The sequence below is a fragment of the Athene noctua genome, chromosome 16, assembly GCF_965140245.1.
Source record: "Athene noctua chromosome 16, bAthNoc1.hap1.1, whole genome shotgun sequence".
NCBI lineage: Eukaryota > Metazoa > Chordata > Aves > Strigiformes > Strigidae > Athene > Athene noctua.
In genome coordinates, this window is record NC_134052.1 from 6,117,574 (window position 1) to 6,134,154 (window position 16,581).

The 16,581-nt window shown below is 56.0% G+C and overlaps 1 long non-coding RNA gene across 1 annotated transcript; it reads left to right on the forward strand.

The window, feature by feature from the left end:
- The first annotated feature begins 4,072 nt into the window (after positions 1-4,072).
- LOC141967061 (uncharacterized) lies at positions 4,073-5,009 on the forward strand. Its single transcript, XR_012634649.1, has 3 exons — positions 4,073-4,195; positions 4,373-4,534; positions 4,738-5,009. It is a non-coding gene; the product is annotated as an uncharacterized LOC141967061 (long non-coding RNA).
- Positions 5,010-16,581: the final 11,572 nt, after the last annotated feature.

Genomic DNA, 16,581 nt, shown 5'->3' on the forward strand with positions numbered 1-16,581 from the left:
TGGCACGGACACTCTGTCACCATTCCCAGTGTTTGCTTCGGAGCCTGTGCTTGTCAGAGCATGGGGAGCAGCTGCACCTGCTTTAGGGGGGGTGTAAACGTGCCAAGTCAGTGGTGCAGGGCCACCTACACCCATTGGGGATGAACTTCCTGGCTGGAGGGAGGGATGCTGAGGCAGCCGGAGACCCATCACCCGCAGGTGCATGGGGCAGAGGTGACTTTTTAGTCACAGAAGCCCACCTTGATGTAGCCCTTGTGCCCCACACCTGGAGGAATGAGGTATCCACTTAGTCCTGTCTCACGTGCAGGCAGAGGCTGCTGGATAGGGACAATGACAGGTTTTGGCGGGGTCCTTCATGTACCCGCCTTGCTTGCTGGTCCTGTACCCAGGAGGTGAGAGCAAAGCAGGACTGGGAGGAGCTGTTGCTTCTGAACTAGCAGTTTGTGCAGGAGGGATTTGTGTGCCTGGGGGGGGCTCATGGGGCTGTGCAGAGTGCTGTGCCGCCCTGGGCTGGTGGGAGGAGGAGAAGGGTTACAGCCCTGGGCTCGCACTGCTTCGGCACAGCTCATTCTCCCCAGGGACACTGTTAGTGGCTCCAGCACCCACCTTGGACAATTTGCTTTGCAGATCCTGGGTGCCTCCACTTCCATGAATATTCCTGGTGGGTTTATAGGGCACTTTCAGGGTGGGCTGGGGGGACACATCCTGCTGGTCCCACCTTCAGGGGTGCTTTGCTCCATGGGACTCCTGTCCTAGGAGGCTGGGGCTGGGATGTAGTGTGGCTTTGTGTGCTTGAGGCTTGGATTTGGAGCCAGTAAGCAGGAGGCTGAAAGCAGGTCTGGGCTGGGGTGTGGGTCTTGCTAGGATGGCTCCAGGGAGAGGAGCTGGGAAGTACTCAGTTATTGGCCTTATGAGGCCAGGAGTAGCTTTTTTCACATGCCATCAAAAGCAGTGGCTTCCTAGTTGGGCATCAGGGTTTGATGGCTTGTGAGCAGGGCTCTTGTCCCAGTGGGCATGGACTGTGGCATTTGTAGCCTCATTATATCAGTTTGCTGGACCAGCAAACAAAGCACTACTGATTAGCTCTGCACATATCCCAGCTGGCCCTCCTGTCAGCCCTGCATCCCACCGGCCAACCCCATATCCCATCCATCCACCGCCCAGGCCCCTATGCCTCTCACCTACCCTGCAGCCCGGCAGACAGACCCGGGGGAGTGGTTAAGAAGGTGCTGATGGTCACAAGCCACATCCGAGCCAGATCCTATTGCTACAAGAGCACCGTGACAACAAGCCACAGCAGTGTTCTGCAACCCCGAAACGGGGGGCTGGGACTTCCCTGCTTTGTAAACAGCTCCCTAAAAACCACAGAGTAACTGTGGGGAAAATAAAAAAAAAAAAAAGGGAGAAACAATAAATTAGCTGAGTTTGGCATTTAATAACAGGTTTGATTAGAGTAGATAATGGCATGCCCAGAGGGCATGATTAAGTCTCTGTTGGCCCAACATTCCATTTTTGGCAAATATTTTTGGCAAATATTAATGGAATTTGTAGACAAAGTGGAGCTGGGCTGGAGTGAGACAGAGAGGCTCGGTGAAGACTGGCAGCACGGCCTGGCCTCAGGGGTGGCAAAGTGTCGGTGGGGAGGTGTGAGAGGGGAGGTGGGAGGCAGGGGCAAGAGCAGCAGGAGCTGGGCATCAGCTGAGGTGGGGTTTTCGGGAGAGCGTCCCCAGGACAGGCTGTGGGATCGCAGCTGAGAGCAGGGCCGTGTCTGTGTGCTCCTGCAGAGCCTCATTAACGGCTTTTCACTAGATGGCACCAGACACCAGTGCTAATGAGGGTGTGCTGGGCTGGGGGCACCCCCTTTTCCCAGGCACCCCGAGGCGGTGGACCTGGCCTGGGGGCGAGCAGAGCATCCTCAGCCATGACCTGTGGATGGAGCTGGGTGTCAGGCTGAAGGCATTGCATTGCCCGGCAGGGCACAAGGGCAGCTTTGTGGGGTGCAAGTAGTTCCTCGGGTGCTTTGTGTGCTCTGCGTAGTCAAGCCCTGCGCTGGGGGACCAGGGGTGGCTGGCCTCCCTCCCCGCCATCCCCAGGACATACAAACTGGAGAGCCCTGGCCTGGCTGGGAAATTGCACTATCAGCTGGCAGCATCCTCGGCATTGCACAGCTCGGCTCAGGCCTTGCTGCCTCTCGAGGAGGCTCACAAAGTGCTTTTCATGGAGAAGAGTTTGAGCAGTGTGGGATGGGGATGGCTCTGGGGGAGCCTGGGGCAGTGGGTGCTGCACATGTGGCAGAGTGCAGTGCAGGGACGGCAGGTGGGCCTGTGCACAGAAATGCTATTCCTTGGGAACTTGCAATTGAAGTAGATTTTAGACTTTTCCCCTATGGATTTGCTATGGATGAAGCACAATCAAAAGTCCTTCAGATGGATTTCCGCCCCCTGCCCCCAGTTTCTCTGCAGCTGAATCCAAGACTTGCTTCTTGGTATTTTCTCCTCTCTTGGAGGTGCAGCCCCAAGCACCACCTCACCCAGATCCTGGCACCAGCTGGGAGCACAGCACTGTCCTATCCAGCTCCAGCAGCAGCTGAACACCAAAGGATTGCTTAAAAATTAATCCAATGCTTGTATTTCTCATTAAAAGTGCTAAATTGTTGGTGCACAGCCCAGAAAGTTTGTTTGTGTTGGCTAAATGCTCTCCCAGTTACTTAATAAATGACTTTACAAAGAGCTAAATGCAGCCACAGAATCATTACGAAAACTGGACAATAATTAACAGATACCCAGTAAGTTAATAAAGTCCAGTTAACATGGTACATCAAGACATGAGAAGGGAAGTCTGAACATAAAAGGGCACAGTGAGATGCCCACCATGCCCTGGATGGCAAGCAGGGGGCTCCAGGGGCTGGGGTAGAGCAATGTCAGGGGGCTGGGGGGCTGCACTTAAGGGTAATGCCTGAGCTTTTGCTGCTCCTTGCCCTGCCCAGCTGCAAAATCAGGGGCTGTCCCAGACTGCTCTCTGCAGGAGCACAGGGTGTTTCGCTGTGGGGTGCCTTCCCCTCCTGGGGCATTCCCAACACCTCTTACCAGCAGAGTTTGAGTTCCTGCCGGCCCCAGAAATCCCAAGAAAAGGTTCCAGGAACTTGTTACACAAGGTGAGGAGGACATTGACCCACTGGTGGGAAATGGAGCAATTTCCCATTGCCCAAGAGCACCTAAAGAAAACATATTTGCCCAGAGGTGGGGTACAATCTCCTTATGAGGAAGAAGATGGAGGCCTGAAGGCTGGTGAGATCTTTGCTCTCTGAGCAAGGACTACAGCCCCTTAGCCCTACAACCATCAAGAGTTAGGGCTCAGTCACACCAGGGCGGTTTGGCTGATGACAGGGCTGTACGGAGCTAATGCTTGTACCCCAGTGAAGCCATCCCCTTTCTTCCAGCACCAAACTGCTTCTTGCATGCAGCAGCCACCTGGAAAAGATGCTGGGGTTCAGATGACTCCACAGAGCTTGGGAAGGACTCACCCTTGGCTAAGCCAAAGCTCCTTTCCCCACACTAGCTTATGCCACCAGTGGGACAGGTGCCAGGAGGGTTTGGGCCTGGCGCAAGTTTCCTCTGGGAAAATCACAAAGGATCATGCCTGGGAAGGCACAGGCAACCCCATGCTGATCTCCATCATGCTGTAAGGTTTGGTTTGCAGGTCCATGTGTAAGCAAGGTACAGAAGGAACCCCACATAACAGACCCACAGAAGGGAACACAGCATGGTCACCACAATGGTTTCTCCTGGAGAAGCATCCCTGCCCAGGAGAAAGCAGCTCCACCACCTCCAGCCTGCTTGGGGATGATGCCTTGGACCATCTCCCCTTGGCTTGTCCCTCAGCCCCAGGTGTGGCTGCAGAGGACAGTTGTGCAATGGAATAACTGCTTTTTGAGCAATTGAACAATCTCATTTGTATCTTGTGCAACCCCAGAAACCCCAGGCTTCCAGAAAACACAATGCAATGGCAGAGGAAAAAGATACAAACACGGACACATGCCCAGCCCCATTCCCCACCCCCATCCTCCCCAATGGTTTAAATGTCGGAGTCCTGCAAGCTCTCCAGGCTCACACCTCTCAGGGAAACAGCAGCATGAAGTCGGTGGCTGCCCTTCTCCTGGTGGGGATGCTCATCCTCTGGACAGAGCTGCCGACAGGTATGAGATGTCCTAGGATGAGGTATGGGGAGGAAAAGCAAAGGGTCTGGGAAGGACCCGTGTTTGCAGAGATCCTGTGGGATAGAGGGGAGAGGAGGGGAGCATTTGCTGGGGAGAATCTTCCCAGGGCCCCTCAGCTGCTGGCAGCCTGGAACAAACAACTCCCTCCTCTTGCAGGCAGTGCCTGGTCCTGCCCACACGTCCAAATCACTTGCGCGATGGTCAACCCACCGAACAAGTGCTACACCAACTGGCAGTGCCCGCGTGGCCAGAAGTGCTGCCCGTCCTTCTGCGGGAGGAGATGCATCTCGCGCCCACCTTCCATCCCCATCTCCTACGGTAGGGTCTCGGGAGATCCCCTCCTGCACCCACCTCCCCGGGTAGCAGTGGGGGGATACGGTGATGGTGGCTCTGGGCAGGGAGCTGTGTCCGGCTGCCATAGCTCTCCACTGTCAGTCTGGAGGGGTGATTGACTGAACACGTGGGCTGGGGTTACTCTGAGCACCAGACTCATCCTTGCTGCTTTATCTTCCTTTCTCCAGTGTGAGTTTCTGCTCCCAGGACAGACTGAGGGCCTTCTCAGCATCCTCGTGCCACCCCAGCACAAGACAGCTGCCCACGCCTCTGCTAAACCTTGTCCTGCCCTACACTGGCTCCTGGGAGGATGGGGACAGACACCAGCCCATGCTCAGAGACCACCTCGTCTCCAGGGCCACCCCATTGAGAGCTGCAGCATGGTGCTACGTGCCACCTGCTCATCCTCTCCCTTTGCTTCCCCACTGCTGCTTTAAAAAATAAAAGATCTTGTCCCAGGGATGCTTATAATGGTTGACTCCTTTCCCCACCACCTCCTGCCTCTCTCCAGGCCCATCCTGGCACATGCTTCTACTGCTGCTTTCACCCAAGTATTTCTGTCTGGGGAAGAGGATTAAAACAGTCCAGCTGCACACCCAGAGTGTGGTTAGGGTCTGGCTTGGGAGAGAAAATCCATCCAGAGGTGTACAGACCCCTAGAGGAGAGGACAATGAGAAGGGGCTGGAGTGAACCATGACTGGATGCTTTAGGGGACTCTCCTGTCAGGCTGCAAGGGGCCCTGGAGAGCAGCATGTCCCCCCAGGCGCACCCCAAGCTGGATGGGGCTGTGGAAGGGGACTGACCCTGCCTGCCCGTGGGGGTGCGGGAGGGACAGCCTCCCTGTGGGTAACCCACTTGGGGCACATCTGGAGGGGGGTTACATAGACCCAAACCCCAAGTGGTGCTGAGCCTCTCACTGAACCTGAGCTGGTGGGGAAAATTCAGATGAAGATTTCCTGGGAAAGCCTTAAATCAGAGTAAAAACCACAACTCTAAGGTGTTCTTGTAATTTTTGTGTGCCAGGGCCAGAAATTCAGCAAATGCTGAGAAACATCAGCAGAAGAGAGTGTGTGCAGCCTGAGGGACCTGCCCAGCATCTGCCCGATGCAATAGCGGAGCCAGGCCTTGGCACCGTGTGCTGCAGGGGCAGAGCATCCCCCAGCCCATGCTGATGCCCAGCAAACAGGGCCTTCCAGCCCCTCCCCAACCCCACAGCTGATGGCATCATCATATTCTCAACAGGCAGACCCAGCTCAGACTGGGAGAGGAGCCTGGTCTGTCTGCATACACTAGAGAGAACAGAGAGGAAAACAGTGAGTGCTGGGACAAGGGGAAAGGAGCATTTGGGTGGCTGGCTGGGAGGGGGCGCTTTGCCTCCATCTCCTTTGACCTGCAGACCAGGTCTAGCTGGAGCAAGTCCTTCCATGGCCACCCCCATGGAAGAACTGGAGGGAGGGAGGCAAAGACTCAGAAATTGTTCAGCGAGTGCGAAGGAAGCAGTCCTGTGGTGAAAGATGATCTCTCCGCTTAGCTCAGCCAAGGGATGGCAGAGATAACTGGAGAGCTCATTCCATGCCAGGGGAGGGCTGTGAGCTCATCAGCCAAATTCAGTGTAAAATCAGTCATTGCTTCTGACCAGTGCAGCGTCCAACCTGGAGGAAAAAAAATAATCTCTGCCACCCTTACAGCACCCCACCCCTCTGAGAAGGAAGCACTGTGCCACACTGGGGCAGAGCCCCAGCGCTCCCCCAGCCATCCCAACACCAGAGCAGCCCGGGCTGGTGTGGTGGCAGAGGAGCCTGATTACACCTCCCGCCGGTCATTAGTCACAGATCGCAGCCCTCTCTGCTCCATCAGGACCAGCTATTATCAGCTATTAAGCAGGCATTTCCATACAGCTGGCTAATTTGATAATGCTGCAATTATCTTGGTTTGTTAACAAGATTAAATTGCTAATTGGTTTGATTAAACACAGAGCTCCAGGCTTGGGGTGTCTCTCGGCTGGCAGCGCTCATGGCCCCGCACAGCCCAACGGCTGCTGTGCCCAGCGCAGCAGCTCCTCTGCAGAGACAAGGGCAAGGCAGCAGCCCAGGAGGGCTTCATCCTCCCAGAAACTGCTGCCTGGCGCCGCCAGGTTTCCATGTGATGTCCCTCCTCCCGCCCTCAGACAGAGTCAGTGTTGCCCGTGTCACCTCTGTCACCGAGTTGCTGGCAGGAGACATGGCTTTGGGGGCAGGGGATGCTATGGTGACATCTGGTCTGCCTCAGCCCTGCTGCTTTCTGTCTGGGGGCACTGCAACGTAGAAATCCCTGAGGCAATGCACCAACTGTGTACATCCACCTGCAGCTGCCTCAACAAATCCTCTGCCCTCCTCTCCCCAGGCACAGGTCTCTATCACCATGCACAGCATTTCCAGCAACACCCAACTGTACTGGGGAGCTCCCATCAGCAGGGATTAGACTCATCTGTGCTCCCCCGCAGCCAGCACCCACCTGGGAGGAGCTGGACAATGCACAAAAGCATGCACAGGGCAGGGTCGCTGGTTGTGGTAAGCTCCTGGCAGCGTGCTTTGAGTGAAAAACCTTTGGATCCAGGTCTCTGGGGAGGAAGGGAATTGCTCTCTGTGTCCTAGGTATGTGCCAGTGAGACAGCAGGAAAAGCAGCAAGTCCTCTGCCAGGGAGGTTTCCATGCTGGTGCTTCCCACATCATCTGCTTTCCTGGGGCTGGAGTAACCTGGAGATGGCAGGGCTTGTTTTCTCTGCCTGGAGGCTTACCATAGCTCAGGACTTGCTGCTGTGAGAGCTTCTCCTGGGAGGAACCCACCAGGTCTGGTGTGGGGAATAGGGGCAAAGGCTGCACTCAAGGACTCAGCTTGGGTTAGAAGCATCCATTGTGGCAAGTCACAGCAGCAGCACTGCTGCAGGGCAGGGAGGAGTTCATCTTCTTTTGCATGTGGCAGGTCTAGTTTATTCCTTCTTCCCTGAAAAGAGGGGTTTGGGGGCCAGTCCCTCTTGGACCAGTCCCAAAGGCAACGTCCAATAGTCCCTGACATGCCAGAGAAGGGGATCCAGAAGGGCTCCCCAGGGAGCCACTGGCATCACAGAGGCAGCCTTGCTCCACACAGAAATGCACTCTGGTCCACTCAGAGATGGAGGCAAGGCAGATGATGGAGAAGTAAGGTCTCACCCACAGCACACCCGAACATCTTTTTAATATTTTCTTGGAGCCTTCTCCCTGCATATTTTATGCTCTGGCTTAGTAGACTGGGTGATCAGGGTCTGAATACAGAACAGTTTGGTGCTCAAGAGTGATGTGAGACCTTTTCAAGAGATGATTCAAACCAGCCTAATAAGAATTACTACAGCTTTGAAAGCCTTTGAAAAGAGAGGGTAATTTAGCTAGCCTGGCCCAGGAGTGAGAAGCTGTAGTCCCAGCAGGATGCAGCAAACACATCGAATCCAGAGGAGAAAATACCCTGGACTGAGCAGATCCACTCGGCAGCAGCTCTGCCCATGGTTGGGTGCTATGCACAGCCCTCATCTCCTCTGCAGAGGAGCAGCAATATTTCAAGTTGGAAAAGGAGTCAATACTGTTCTGGTCCCCACCATAAAAGAAATATATATACCTACACGCACACACCACTGCAGAAAAATAAACCACCCTTATACTGCTGAAGGTCAACAGATGTATGACTTCAGTGGGATGACTTATATAAACTCAGCTCCTCACCTGGACCGAGTCACCCTCCAGCTGCAGGGAGAGGGTACTCTGGGTCAGAGTGGTCCCACTCCAGCTGATGCCCTCCAGCATTTTCTTTCTGAAGACACAGGGATGCTTTTTTTTCCTACCCAGGAGTTTTGCCACGAACATGTCTTGGCTTGCCTGGCCAAGATGCACCAGTAACCCTTCGTGGTGCCCTTCCACCCTCCCCAAACAGAGAAAGGGAACGTACCACACCAGCTCCCACTGTGCTGGGGGGGCAGAGGAGGAGCCGCACCCTGGGACTACACGATGTAGAGAGGCTGTGTCTGCTGCTGGGAAGTCTTTGAAACAGCCGGGGTGGAAGCTGTTCCTGCTGCCTGGCTCTAGCACATCACTGGACCCAGCCCCCTGCATGGTGGGGAGCCCCAGAGCAGCGGGGTCTGGCAGGGAATGGGACCGTGGTCAAGGGATGCCAGAGTAGCCCGCTGTGATTTCTCCCCTGCCTAAAGTGCTGCCAAGCCTCGCAAGCTGATCGTGATGAAGCCCTTCAGTCTGTCACAGAAGCGCCTCTGCGTGCCCCACGACAGCCAAGAGGCAGCAGAGCCTTGCCGAGCCGCTGGGCTCCGTCCTCCCTTCATCCCACCAGGAATCCTCGCCAGGCTGCTCTGCTGCGGGCACACGAGGCTGCACAGCCAGGACGCCTGTCAGACGCTGGCAGAACTTCCCTGAGTCAGGGAACCAAAAGGAAAGGAAGGGCTGGCAGCACCCTGTAGCCTGGGGAGATCTCTGCATGCCGAGAGCCCCTTGTCCCCACGCAGAGGGAGAGTGGAGGAGACAGAGCCTGTTTCCTCTGCAGTCAGCCACGCTGCGCCCAGGCATGTGCGAGAGCTCAGCAGGAGGCTGGGCCGCAGCGCAGCAGGGCTGGGGGGGCCGCGCTCCCTCTCCCGTGCCCCAGCGCTTGGCTCCAGGGCCAGACCCACAGTCCCTCAGCGGGCTGATGTCTGCGTTCAGCCAGGCAGCTGGGATGTTATCCAAATAACAGCTCTGGCAAAGTCTGGCAAAGCACTTGAAGACTCCCACGAAGCAGTTTGCAGAGAGGAAAGCACCTCCACAGGCACCTGCTCAGGCACCAAACCACAGCACAGACTCCAACTCCCAGCCCACACGTGTGCTCCCGGCAAGGTCAGGGTCATAAACTCACCATCACCCCCAAACCCACCAGCACAGGCACCGGGGTACCTGCACACCCCCTCCGAAAGGAGGCCACTCACCTGCAGAGACCCTCCCAGCTGAAACCAGTGCCTCCCCATTGCAGAGGGCTGTGGAAGAGGAGGGTGGGCTATTTGTGCTCTAGGGCAACACAGTTGAGCTCCTGCCATTGACTGGCTCCAGCTGCGGAGGGGAACACATTTCTCAGCTCCTTCGGGTCCCAGCACCGGCTCCCTGTCAGTGCCAGCAGCATCGCATGGGGGAATTCCTGCCTCTTCAGCCCTGCCTGTGCCAAGGCGCACACAGATGCTCCTTTCCCTGACAACTATGTAGGTTAATAACATGCAATGTGATTGCAAGACACAGGGAACCGCAAAGCTCTGTCAATATTTAGCTTTTACACATTTGGCTAATTAGAGAGCAACCTGTGATTCCCTCCAAAGGAGGCACGGCTGCTTCGCCCCTCGCCCTCCCCTTCTGTACGTTCCCGGTTCAGATGGGATAAACGTCAGCTCATTATTTCTGGAGTTTGCCGGTCGCAAACTGTCTGTCCCAAAATGCTATTCCCAGGCACTGGATGTCAGAAATCATTATACTAAATAAAGCTTCATAAATGATTCATGAAGCTGGGTTTCACATTAATCAGGGAGAGATAGGCAAAAGCAGCAAAGCATCACAGACCGCTGTGTCGTGTTCTTGCACAGGCAGGCAAATGGAGAGGTTTGGACCCTCAAGGCACAAATCAGAGATATGGTGCAAATCAGAGAAGCACCCTGGTCCCAACACAACTGGAGCTTGACTGAGCGGAGACCAAAGGCAGGCAGTGGGCTGATGCCCAAATACCTTTCTGCTCCAGGAGCTCCTGTGACTCGAAGAAGTTAATGAGCCCAGGGCAGCCTGCTGCTGCTCCAAGCATCCTCAGAGATGCACGACTGCTTTTCACATTAGCCCCGGTCTCCAGCACAAGACTGGGCCAGTGCTCCAGACTCACGTACTGACTCCCTGGCTCTGTGCACTATGGCCACTAAAAATAGAAAAATGTTTTTTTCTGAAATGTCTCTGGGAGGCTCCTTCCGGGGCCCAGGCAAACAGGGCTTCTGCCTGGATGCCACACTGCATCCCAGCATGGGCTGTCCACCAACAGGTATTTTCTTGGGACACAAAAGCTTCTTCCATACTCCAAGACTTTGGATAAAGGTAGATGTGTCCTCTCTTGGTACCTGAATCTACCTAAAAAGACAAGGCCTGAACTCTGTAAATCAGTGGAAGAGGGAGGGGTGCCCTTGACGTGGCAGTGTTGGTGGAAGGAGGTGATGAAGCGTGGGATCCTGTGTGCATTTTGCAGGAGCAAGTGCCCGTGCCTCTCCCAACCAGCCAGGCTCAGCCAGCAAGCTCTCATCCCCAGGTCTACGCCTGCATCCCTGGCAGCTCCTCTGCTGCTTGCTCAAAGATTCCTGGTAAAAAACCTCAAAACTACAAAAATACAGTGTCAAGAATACAGTGACAAGCAGCCAGGCCTGCTGTACAGCAGGGAAAAATCCATAGCTGGTGTTGCAAAATCTGGGCACTCTGACATGAAGACAGCAGTGATTCTCCATGCAGCAGCGAAGGAATATCTATCAGGAGGCCGAGGAGCTGTCAGACACGCCCGCTCCCCCCGCTGTGGCTCTGCAGCCTTCCAGGGCTGATCTGCCACCAAGGGCACCTGGGGGGAGCGAGAGGGACCCATGCCAGCCTGGGCCCCAGAGCCACCAGCCTGCAGCTCTGGGGTGGAATGCCACTCTGCTCCTCCAACCCTCCAGCATCTTGTGGGGTGCATTGCTGATGCTGCAGCTCCATCAGCTCCAAGTCCCCCCCATCCTTGGACTGAGGTGTCCTGCCCACACAAGGATGATGTCTGCAGGAGGAAGAGACAGAGGTGGGATGGAGGAAGCCAGCAGGTCCCCAGGCATCCTTCAGAGCCTCGAAACCTGAAGATCCTGTGCCACCAGAGCCCCTCTCACTACACCCAGCACTGCCAAAACCTCCTGCAGGGAGCCCAAAACACAGCATCCTTGCCGAGGCGGGTGAGCTTCTTCCCCTCAGCCCATGCCCCATTAATGTCCAGCTGTAATTGCTTCTGCACTCACACCCCTGCCAGCGCAGGGGCAGCTGGAGGCAGAGCTGCAATGGAATCCGAGAGTTCACCGAGAGCCTCAGACCACTGGGGCACTTCCACCTGCAAAATAACAATAGTGACAATTCATCAGCAATTTAGAGTTTTGGCTTGAAATTTCTAGCTGTGTCATCACAGCCAGGCAGGGACTGAAGGGGCAGGTTTGCTTCCCCTCCTCCCACCGATGCCAGCCTCTTGCCTCTATTTGCTATGGGATGAGAGTACCTGCAGGATCAACTGTCTCAAGAAAAGAGCATCTCCCTTTACCCCGACCCTCTTATTGCATAGGGAGACTAATTTCCATCTTAACTCCTTGTATCATCACTAAATAGTAATTTATACAGCAGCACAGGGGCAGGGGATGGACCTCCCTGCTCCATCCTGCCTGGCCGTGCCTGGTGGGGGACAGGGGTCACCACACGGTCCCTCCGTGGCCATGGCCATGGCCATGGCTCTGCACAGCTATCAAAAGCAAAGTGCAGGGCAAGTGTCTGCACTGCACAAGCCTGTGGAGAGTCAAAGGCTCAGCTGCACTCTTGGTTACTCACATGATCTGACCTACAAGATTGTAAGATTTAATTACAGTGACATTTTTCCTTCTATATTCACCTGTTTCTCTCCTGGTGGAGAAAGCAAGCAGTGAGCCTGCACTGCCTGTGCGAGTTCGGGTATGATGACTATTAGTTGCCGTGGCTTTGTCTGTACTAGTAAATGAAATGTGCCTGGGCTGACTCTGGCACCAAAGCCAGTGTCAGGGAACAGACCACATTCTTGCTATTAACCTCTCCTCTAAACAGCACGCTGCCTGCCCTTCTGCCAGCTTCCCTGCCCACGGTGGCTGCTAGCCCTGCCAGGAAAGGTCTGAAGAGGACTGCCTGGCCTGCGGGAAGCCCTGGCCCGAGATGCTCCAGCAGGCCTGGGAAGGGCCCTTGGTTTTGTTGAATTCCATTCTGGGGATGTGTCCTGGGTGTTGGAGGGCAGTGAAACAACCTGGGGCAGAGACAGAGCAGCGGGAGGGGGATGCAGCACACAGGAGAATGCAACTTGCTATAAGAGGGAGGTAATGCATGTCCCTGGGCCATGTGGAAGCCCTCCAGATAGTAAATCATTGCTCCGAAGTGCCTGACCTTACACTGCAGCATCTCCCTGCTCACTCTCCAGAGGTTCCCCATCTATATAAAAAACAACCACTGCTGCATTACGACTCTCCAAATTTTCTCATGTGTCTGGTTACAGCTTCAGAGCCCAACCGCAAGCCAAGGTCTCCAGCAAGTTCAGTGAATGTTCATTAATCTTTCCTGGCTTTAGGCACCCAGTGGGTTCAGCAAAACTCCAAGCCAGAAAAATTTCAGGCTTTCAGAGCCATGGGCCATCGCCTGGCAATACACCAAGAGCCTGTCCCATGCCCACTGCAGACAAAGGCAACACGGTCACCATACTTCAGCGGGCTGGATGCCATAGGTGCATCCAAAGGCTCCAGAGTCTGAAGGAGGCGAGTTAAATAATTTCCAGCATGGAGCAGGCTGATACGCCTCGTCAGCAGTGCCTACAGACCCCTGTGACTCTGGGAGGAAGATAGGGGTTGTAGGGATGGGACCCCAGCACTGGTGGTCCCCAGTCCCCTCCTCCTGCTCTGAGGATGCTGCCATCATGGATCAGCTTTCCTTCCCCACCACTCTGTGGGCTGGCTCCAGGGAGAGGCAAGGCTGCGCAGGGACAGCCAATGGCATGGGAATGGGGACATTGATGGATGACGGGAAGGAGAAGCCCAAACCCCTCCAGCTGGAGCAACCACCTCCCAGAGCTTGCAGAGGCCAGGGTGTACAAACACACCAGTGAGAGCAGAAACCACCAGGAAAAAAGAATATTAGGGAAAGCCCAAACATCTTTGCCACTAAGAAACGCAAGAGCAGGCTTTTGCATTTGCCCTAATTTAGTTCTTTCCCTCTGGAAAGGACTATTTGTGAAATGCTTTGTGTTCATGTCCCCGGCATTAATCAGCCCCCGTCTGAAGTCAGCTCCACAGATCCCCCTGTGCTCGCCCCGCTCTATCCCACACTCCCACATGGCAGGTACCCAGCAGCTTTGGCCTTTCACAGAGGATGTCCAAGGGGCTGAAAAGTGCTTGAAGATTTTTCTTTTAATTAAAGGAGCTCTGCAGACATGCTATATTCATATATATTTTCCTCTATTTTTTAATTTATTGCTACATCAGCTATTAAAAAAAAAAAGGCAGAAAGAAGAAAGGAAGGGAGCTGCCACCAGCTGAGCGCCTTTCGGGATGACTCACTGCAGTACTGAAATGGCTGCTGGCTTCAGACTCACCCTGCCTCTGCGATTTGCTTCCAGACTGCAGAAGAGACCACGGCAAGAGGTTTTGCCCCCCATTCCTGTGTAGAGGATTTGCCATGTGGTTATTGACATAATCCCCCCTGGGCTTTGGCAGGAGGAGACCTGCCTTCCCCAAGAGAGGAAGATGGGGGGAGACATGAAAGGAAGAGATGGCAAGGCGTTTCCAGCTGACCTGATTTTTTGCCCGTTCCCGTCTCCACATCACTGCCAGTTAGTTCAGGAGTGGTGGCGGAGGCGCGGGGCTGGCCCATGCTGTGGGGAGCAAACCGAGCTGTGCCGAGTAAGGACCTTTGCACTTCAATTTGCTGTGGAAGATCGTTAAAATGGGAGTCTCCCTTTCCTGCCACAGCCTGCCAGTGCCAGTGCGACATCAGGCCAACAAGCTCTGGTCGGCTAATGGGAGAGTCAGGCCTTTCGCTTCTGAGTTTGTGCAGCAAAGAGAAAATTCACCTCAGGTACTCTTGATGCTGCAGCCAAGCCCCCTCAGGACACTGTGATGCCAGCACAAGCCTAGATGGGGCCTCTGCAGCCTGGAAGATGAACTTTGTTCTCCTACAGCCACTTCCAGACGGCTTTGAGTTGCAGCAGGAGACATGGAGGTGTCTCCCTTCTGTGTTCCCCAGCCCCTTCCCAGGGAGATCCCTCCAGCCTGGGGCATTGCGGGCAGAGCCCCAGCAGCTCCCTGCCTCGCTGCCCACTGACACTTCAGCATCTCCACACAGCCCGCACAGGGGACACTCAGCAACCTGCTGGGGCTGGGAGAGTTGGTTTTGGGGGGGACGGGACTCAGGTCTTTCCTGTGGCGGTACATAAATGAGGATGTGGTGCAGAGATAAAGTGCCAGGTGGAGTGGGTGCCCTTGCGGCATGAGGCACAGCTCCTTCCCTGAAAAATGGCTGGCTGATAAATATTTTCAGAAGGAAGAAGAAAATTCATCCTGATCACCGCATGTCAGTGACAGGCAGAGAAAACCCCACGCGGGAGCCAGCCCTCCTCCCACCCAGCGGGCTGTACCTCAGCACCCGCTGAGAGCTGGGCTTGCAAGTGCCCAGAGAAGACAAAGCTGGGCATGTTTATCTTGCAGCTTCCAGGGATGTGCAGTCATCCCTAATTGCCATAAAAATAAATGGTTTTTGCTTCATATCACAGAACAGAGGAATTTCCCTCAGGTTTTGGGTTATTTTTTTCCTTCTCATCTATTTTTTTTTCTTTCTTTTCTGCGGCCTCCCTCAAAGTCATCCCTTCCCCCTCCCTCTGCTGCCTTCTTCCCATGTAAACAAGCACATGGCACACACAGTCTGACACATCACACACATGGAAACACGCTGATGGCCCCGCAGTGGCGAGCACTGCCTGGCACAGGGATGGGGCTGGCAGCACAGGCGGCCGCAGGAGGCAGGCGAGCGGGCAGGGGGAAGGATGCTCACCACCAAAAAGAGCTCTCAGCCAGCCGCATGCAAGCCCGAAGAAGGGTGAGCACCCACAGGCTCCAACCCCTCGGGCTGGAATCAGCAAGCTGAGGGATCTGATGTGGAGGGTGGTGTGAAGTCTCGCCCGGTGCGCTGCCTGTCTGACACAGCTGCTCTGTGCTGGCTGCCGGAGCAATGAGCCATTGCTACATGGACATGCAGCCCCGGCTGTCACCCCCGGAAGGTCTCCCATCCTCTCTTTCCCATCTCTCTGCTCCAGCAGCTGACTTCTGGGGGAGTTGGTGTGCTTGCAGCAGTCCCCAGGCCATGTGGGGAGGGCCCCGGGGGGCGGGACCACCTCACTGACCTGAAACCCAGCGTGTTCCATGCCAAGGACCTTCTGCCTTCACCCACCTTTGAGCCTTTAAAGAGACAACGAGGGGCTCAGCGAGCCAGGGGGGCTCTTCCCCGGGGGGGCTGCCCCAGTGCCCTGTGCACTCCCCATCCCAAGGGGGAAGATGGAGCTGGATCGCGTGGAGGGCGACTGCGAGGGCAGAGGCACACGGTCAGTCCGGCACTGCCGGCAGCGCCCTGCTCGGCCCGAATGGCCACGGCGCGGGCCAGCACGCTGGCCACATCGCCGCGGGGGCTCGCCCCCCCGAGGGCAGCACTTTGGGCAGCTTTGCAAAGAGCTGGCGTAGGCCAGGGCCAGACGAGGCCCGTACCCCACCGCAGCTCCCATCGCATCCCGCGGGCTCTGCCGGCTGCTGGGGGCACTTCCAGCCGGTACTGCCATGGGGACAGGGGTGCTCACGCCTGGCCCAGGTGTCCCATCCTGCTCCCAGTCCCAGCTCAGCCCTGCGCGGCCGCCACAGCGCTGCCCTCAAAACTGCCGGCCTCGTCCCGGAGCTGCACTGACCCGCCAGCCGGTTTTGCCAAAACTAGTTGCCCCCCCATCTTGTGGTCCCGGTGGGCTTCCCTGGGGGGCTGGGTGGGCTCCCCCCGCCCCGGGCATCCCCAGGCCTCTCCCCTGCCCAGAGTTCGGGGGCCGCCCCGGAGGCCCCGGGGGGGCACCGCGCTGCTCCGGTCCCGTCCCGCCCGCGGTGGAGGCAGCCGGGGACCGGCCTCCTCTCCCCGCTCCCACCCCGCGGCTCCGGGCGGGCAGGCCGGAGGGCGGCACCCCCGAGAGGGGCGGCGGGCGGG